Source organism: Sceloporus undulatus, chromosome 2, assembly GCF_019175285.1.
Source record: "Sceloporus undulatus isolate JIND9_A2432 ecotype Alabama chromosome 2, SceUnd_v1.1, whole genome shotgun sequence".
NCBI lineage: Eukaryota > Metazoa > Chordata > Lepidosauria > Squamata > Phrynosomatidae > Sceloporus > Sceloporus undulatus.
Genome location: NC_056523.1, coordinates 29955345 through 29962869, shown reverse-complemented (window position 1 = coordinate 29962869; position 7525 = coordinate 29955345). Strand labels below are relative to the sequence as shown.

Sequence of the window (7525 nt, the reverse complement as noted above, 5' to 3'; positions counted from 1 at the left end):
TTAGTTAGTTATTATTCTGCCTTTCTCCCAATACAAGAACCAAGGCAGCTTACAAGAAGGTTAAAACAAGATACAGCTGAAAACATGATGGCTGAAAAGGTTTTAAAAAAACAAAACTATCACATTAAAACACTGCCAATTTAAATCATTATAAAATTATTTGAAAGAATAACCAACATATATACTATTAAAATACCCTAAATAACCAAATACCTATTTAAATAAAAATATCTACATTTTGACTAGTACATCTTTCAAAATTTTAAATTCTGGGGACTGTACTTACAAGGTATGAGTAGCAATTTCTTAACAGTACAAGAGAAAGTATAGCTTGTTCAGCTGCTAACGACAACCCATGATTTTAGCCTGCAGCCATGTTAGCCAAAGGTCTATAAACATTTTCTCAAACCTTGGCTATGTCATGCTGCAGTGTTACAACAACACACACCAAAATGAGAAGTGTTTCTTTTTAAAAAAAAACCCTCAAAGATGTAATTACACTGCTGTCCAAAACAGCAGCATTCAACAGCATTTCAAAGGTGGCATAGTACAATTGCAAGGTAAACCCCCAGATACAATAAGCACAAGCATTTTGTTGTACAACATACAGGTAATCTAAGGCAAATTTTTATAAACTAGTATCATTTTGTTGCAACTGAGATTTGATCATCTCACAAGACAAATATAAACTTAAGCAAAAAAGCAAGGCAAAGCTGGAGTTACTTAAGACTGAAAAATAAAACTATTGTATACTTTCATAAAACTTCTTTATCTAGAACAGGTTGATAATTACCTTCATTTTCTCTGATAAAAATGTTAAGAAGGTGACAAGAGAAAAAATATACTAAATAAAACTAAAGGAATAAGTAATTCTAGGTGAAAACAAAGGAAGATACCGATAAGAATACAGTGGGCCCTTGGTGTCCACTGGGGTTTGGTTTCAGGATCCACTGTGGATACCAAAATCTGTGGATGCAAAAGTCCCATTGAATACAATAGCATTGTAAAATGGTATCCATTATATAAAACAGAAAAAAAAAACAAGGTTTGCTTTTTGGAGTTTATATTTTTTGTATATTTCCATATGTGGATGATTGAATCTGTGATAAAGAATTTGTGGAGAGGCCTAACTGTACAATGGTATCCTAGTATTATAGAATTAGAGGAGACTACAAGGGCCTGCCATGCAGGAACTCACAATCAAAGCACTTTTGACAGATGGCCATCCAGCCTCTGTTTAAAAATTTCCTAAGAAAGAGACTCCATCACTGTCTGAGGGAGTATGTTCCACTGTTAGACAGCTCTTACTGTCAGGCGGTTCCTCCTAATGTTGAGGTGGAATCTCTTTTCCTGTAGCTTGCATCCATTGTTCTGCGTCCTATTCTCTGGAGCAGCAGAAAACAAGCTTGCTCCCTCCTCAATATGACATCCCTTCAAATATTTAAACAGGGCTATCATGTCACCCCTTAACCTTCTCTTCTCCAGGCTAAACATTACCAGCTCCCTAAGTCGTTCCTCATAGGACATGGTTTCCAGACCCTTCACCATTTTAGTTGCCCTCCTTTGGACACGCTCCAGTTTCTCCACATCTTTTTAAAATTCTGGTGCCCAGAACTGGACACAATTTTCCAGGTGAGGCATGACCAAAGCAGAATCGAGTGGCACTATTACTTCCCTTGATCTAGACACTATAATGCAGCCTAGAATTCCACTGGCTTTTTTAGTAGACACATCACATTGCTCATGCAAGTTCAGCCTCTGGTCCATTAGGACTCCTATCTCTCTCTTGCATGTACTGGCATCAAGCCAGATATATCCGATCCTATATCTGTGCATTTCATTTTTTCTGCCCACATATAAAATCCTACATTTCTCCTTGTTGAAATTCGTTTTGTTAGTTTTGCCTCAGGTTTCTAATCTATTAAGGTCATTCTAAATTCTCATTCTGTCCTCTGGTGTTAGCTATTCCTCCTAATTTAGTGTCATTTGCAAATTTGATAAGCATGCCCCCTTTCCCATCATTGAAGTGATTAATAAAGATGTTAAATAGCACAAGGTCCAGGACAAAACACTGTGGCACCCCACTGGTCACTTCTCTCCAGAATGAGGAGGAGACACAGGCCCGAAACAAATGGGCAAAAAGCATTGGCTGCAGGACACTTTCGGGGCATGATGTGCAGATGACGCATACCCCCAGACTGGCTGGAAGCAGCACCAAGGCTGCCTAAGGTGGCCCAACCCAACTACAAAAGGAGTGGAGAAAAACCACTCCTTGTAGGCAGGTCCATTCCAGACTGCAGCAATGGCCAGCCTCGGGACTGCAACATGCGGTCACCACGGTCCCACGCAGATCAGGGCTCGCTTATGGCTGGAGCAGTCAGAGGCCTGCTTCACCCCACTGTTGAGTACCCTTTGGGTTCAGTCAGCCAACTAATTACTGTACAAATTCTCCTAACAGTCGCATTGTCTAGGCAATGTTTTACTAGCTTTTTAGCAAGGATAGCATTCCACTAACGGAAGCAGTGCTACCAGACAAAGGTGGAAGAAGATTCCTTTTCGCCACCTATGGTAGTTCTCTACAAAACCTCATGCCCTGGGAAATCCACCAGAGCAGAGCTAAGGGTGATGGAGGGAAAAGAGAGAGAAAGCAGCCCATGACACTACTGAAAATACACTCTACAATACTGTATTTAACCTACAGAATTATGAGGGAGAAATAAAGAATAAAGTTTAATAGTGTGACACCCCTACTCAACCCAAGCCCTCATGTTGAAAACACCTTTATAATGTTAGGTAGTTTTAGAAAGAATGTATCAAAAGCTGAAGGATGCACTGCTATGAAACAGAAAGGACTATACTTTTGCAGAGCTAACAATTACAGACCAAAAGTACAAGTGGCAAATTCAATGTAACATTTGTGCTGTTTGCATTCTATTTGGACAGCCTGCATTGCCACACAAAACAAACATTTAATATCCACAGAGGCAGAATTAGAAGCTGTACTGTTAATTCTAAACTTTAAAAAACTCAACAAAACAAATACACATCGAATCGTAAAAGGATTAGCAGTTTCTATAATGAACTGTTTCTATTTTTTTAAAGAACAATTTAATAAGAGGCATCACTTTATCTTGTTTATGTAGGAAGCCCCTACTCATTCAAGACTGGTTTACATGCATTAACTATTATTTTTCTCACACTATCAAGGTAAAGCAACAGAGTCCACTTCAATAAACAAGTGTTATTGCAAACTGGCAGGTGCAAACACAGGCTTCTTTATGGGATAAAATATGAACACCATGGGAAATTATATGCAAAAATACAGACTGAAATAAGTACATTAACATCAAAATGTGTGTATGTGTGTATATGACAGCATTCATAAGATGAAGTCAACGCTAGTCCACATAACATAAGAAATTTGTTAATCTTTAAAGGAACATTTATTTTAACAATTATTTATTTAATTTATTTAATTTATAACCTGCTTTTCTCACACCAGTGGACCTAAAGTTGACATAAGATTGTACTGTAAGCTTTCAGGCTATTGTGACAGCAGCACAACAGAGGCATATGACTGTTGTTTCACAAAACACTACCATGGCTACTTTTATCTTTCTGTTTTAACTGTTGTAAGATCCCCTGAATCCCTGAAGGTGGGATAATAATGATGGCTGGAATGGCTGGTTACCCCCAGCTAGAGTAGATCCACTGTATCTATTGTTGGAGGGTCAATAGATCCACTGTATCTATTGTTGGAGGGTCAATTAATACAAAGTAAATCCAGATTTCATGAGCCTACTCTAGTCAGGATTTAGGCTAATAATAATAATGGCTATCACTTTGGAAATTGCTACAAGTGAGATGACCACAGTTCAAGGAATGGTAAAAAAACTGCCTGCTCATAACATGTATTTATAATGAAATGGCACAGTTAATCTACTGCAGTCCTAAATAGTGAATCAGAGTGTGGGGATATGTAGGGATAAGTAGGGACAAATCTAAGGACTAACAGGACTGTTTGGAGGAGTCAGCCTAAGGATCTCCACATGAACCAACAGGAATTTTGGCACTAACCAATGGAGACTATGGCCTGTTACAGACAGCCAAAATAAAGCTGCTTCGAGTCACAGTGGAGATATGGTGTTTCAATGATGCATGCGTCCTAAGAGTCCAGAAGTCGCACCAAAGCCACACTCCAGCCCTAAGGACTGGACCGTGGCTTTGATGTGGCTTCTGGACTCTATATCATTGAAACACTATATCTCCACTGTGACTCAAAGCAGCTTTATTTTGGCTGTCTGTAACAGGCCTAACTTTCACCTCTGGCTGGCAAAATGTACATTGTTATATACAGCACAGTAAAAGCATCTGGTATTTAATCTATCCAGGTTTTCTTACTATCACGTCTCAGAGTAACATGTCACTGACAAAAACTGTAGATAATTTATGGGATTAAAAGACGCTGAAAGTTTCCAATGAAGATTTGTGCACTTTCCTGCTCAACAATCTCCTAATACTGAAATCTTAAAATGCATCTGTACAACCACTAGCAAGATCCACTAATTAAAAAGTCTAGAACATACTTGCAATGGCAAATAAAACTTCTATGACTAGAAGGGCATATTTTCAGGAATGGCCTGTGGTTCTGAGATATCAGAGTGATCCTGAACAACAGTTCCTGTGCTTTTTTTTTAAAATGTTATCCTTAGGCTCAGAATGAATCCCTGAGCAAGTTTACATTCAAAGCAGGATAAACTTCAAACCACTGCACCTTCATGTTTTCCTTGTTAAGGTTCAGAAGATTATATAACGTGCCTTGAAATCAACAAAACAAAAGAAAAGTCCTATAGAGGAACACAAGCATTTTGAATATTTGGAACAGAGAAATGAAGTCAGTCATTTTAAAATATCAGTGGGAAAATCAACGTTTCGGTCACTGAAGCATACAGGCAAGACCATCAAACTTCTGAAACACATTCTCCTGAAGAAGAAGAAATAGATCCCATAGGATACAGCTCATGATTCTTGCGCAGTGAAACCCTGTGGTTCCACAGGCCTATAACTTTCACTACTCCTACATGCTTCAGCACCCTACCGTTCTTGAGTTGCTTCAATATTCCTTTTACACTTCTCTTCTGTCAATAAATTTCCTTAATGCTGCTCTCTCTCGCCCACACTCTCAGCCATCCCAAATAACAGCTGGAGCTTTGACTATGTCCAGAGGCAGTTCTGTAGACCAATGAGAACATGATTAAAACAAGGCATACTTCTGCCTGGCATCTCTCAGAATGAACACCATTCAACTGTCCATGGCTGGTGTTTAAACTGTCAGGAAACTGGCAAATAGAGTCCAGAAGACCAATATAAATAGGAAAATAGTAAACAGTTACATAAAACAGTGCCAGTCTTTTTCCAACATTTCTAGTGTGACAGCCAACATTTCGCGTTTGACAATATATATGCGTGTGTGATATGCAAAAATTAATATTAATTTTGACAACCATCCAGAGTTTTCTGCTTGAGAACACAGTCTTTACCTCAGTACTGGATTCAATGGGATGTCATAGATATCCTGACAGTTTAACATACCCAAACATCCCTGACATCAAAACAAAAAGGAGAAGGAATTTGTGACCCAATACTCTCCTGGTGTTTTAGTTTATCAGTAGGAGCCTATCTAAGTAATACGATCCATAAAGCTACAGCGATACTGCAACAGCAGCAAATGTGGCCAATGAAACATATACAAAGGGAACAGAAAAGAAACACAAGGCAGTGTCAACAGCAAAGGGCCATTCTATGAGGTTTCACAAATATATCAAAGCAAGAGATGCTTATCGACAAGAGCTCCCAACAATAACATCGCTAGGAAACAGTAGGAATAATGCCAACAAAAGTAGAGTCAATCGTGTTAATGGTAATTGTAGACTTTAAATGGAAATAAATGGCAAAAAGAGGATTTGTGGTCGTACTTCAGAAGAAAATGACAGAAAATAACTGGTTTCTTAAAGTAGCTCAAGATACAAGAGGAAATAAAACTGTGAATTTAAAAAAGGCCATTATACCAATGATGTCAGGGGCCCTCATAAATAAAATGACTGCCTCAACAATCGTGAAGTGAGAAAAATATGGTAGCAAATGCAAGCACAATACTGAAACCAAATCACCTTCTTGCAATGGTGATGGTAAAAATGGAAGGAGTGATTAAAAAACATCAACCGTACTGGATGTATACTTAATGGATATGCCGTCCCATTGATACATGGGAAACAGAAGAGCTGTCATAACCAGCGTAGAATAAAACATAGGAATAACAATAATGAAAGGTGCAAGTGACGTGGGAAGCACATCAACATGAGGAGCATTTGCAGCAATGGTGCCACATGTAAAGTTGTAGATGGTTCTGACAGGCCAGGGAAGTAAACAAGGAAGGCTGTTTCTAGGTCAGTGCAAAAGAGATGGCAATGGGTGATCCAACGTCCTCACCCTAAAAACAGGACAAGACACTGCAAAAGGGAGGATATTGGAGAATAATGCACATAAAGGAGGAGAAAGCACTGCAAAATGGGAGACATCCAAGGGAAAAAAGGAGGACATGACCAAAGAAAAGCTAAGAACACTCATATACAAATATAAATCCATGCTTCTCAGTCCTGCTCAGAATGGAGGACATTTTGGAATCCCTCCTGGGCAGAGGTTTGGGTGACCAGAGGACAAGGCATCACAAAAATATAGGGCATCCAAGAAGAAATGTAGGACATGATGAAAGAAAAGCTACATGCGCTAATCTATGTACAAAGCCATGCTTCTTGGCCAGGCTCAAAATGGAGGGCCTTTTGGGGCCAGAGGCCCTAACCCTAAAAAGGGGACACCCAAGGAAAGAAAAGGGACATGACCAAAAGGAGGGCTAGGAACAACAACCACAGCAACAACAACAACACTCCTGTATGGCTATATCAACCCAAGCTGTTTAGGTCCTGCTCCAAATGGATGACCTTGGTGGGCTTTCCTCCTGGCCAGAAGCTCGGGTGGGCAGAGGCCCTGGCCCTAAAAGGAGGACAAGGCACCCAAGATGGAGGACACCCAAGAAAACAACAAAAACCAGGGAGGGAATGACCAAAAGAAGGCCTAACAACAACAACAACAACATTCTTATATGGCCCTATCAGCCCAGGTGCTGCTCAAAGTGGAGGAGGGGGCCCTTGTGGGAGCCCAGTCCTGGGCAGCAGAGGAAGGCTGGGATGGAGGCAGAGGGGCAGGCCTTGTGTCTGCTCTCTGGGGCCAAAGGGCCCAATGGCTGGGGAGTGGGGGCTCCCCTCCGCCCTCAGGGCTGCCCCGAGGAGGCGCCTCTTCACCTGCTGCTGCTGCCGCCCAGGAAAGAGGAGCAGGGGCAGGAGGAGGCCCGGGCTCCCTCCCTCCCTCAGTGAAGAGGCCCGGGTTCAGGAGGCCCCAGTAGGCGGCGGCGGCGGTGACTGCGCCCCCTCCATGGCCCACGAAGAAGACGACGAGGACGAGGACGCTT

At 40.8% G+C, this 7525-nt stretch overlaps 1 protein-coding gene across 3 annotated transcripts in view; it reads right to left on the bottom strand.

Annotated features, from left to right (window-relative positions):
- The window catches only part of ATXN7 (ataxin 7), a 146886-nt gene extending 139404 nt beyond the window's left edge, over nucleotides 1-7482 (bottom strand). For all 3 annotated transcript variants that reach the window (XM_042455863.1, XM_042455861.1, XM_042455865.1), the window contains exon 1: nucleotides 7359-7482. The gene's annotated coding sequence lies outside the window, so the exon portion shown is untranslated. The remainder of the gene's footprint in view (nucleotides 1-7358) is intronic.
- Nucleotides 7483-7525: the final 43 nt, after the last annotated feature.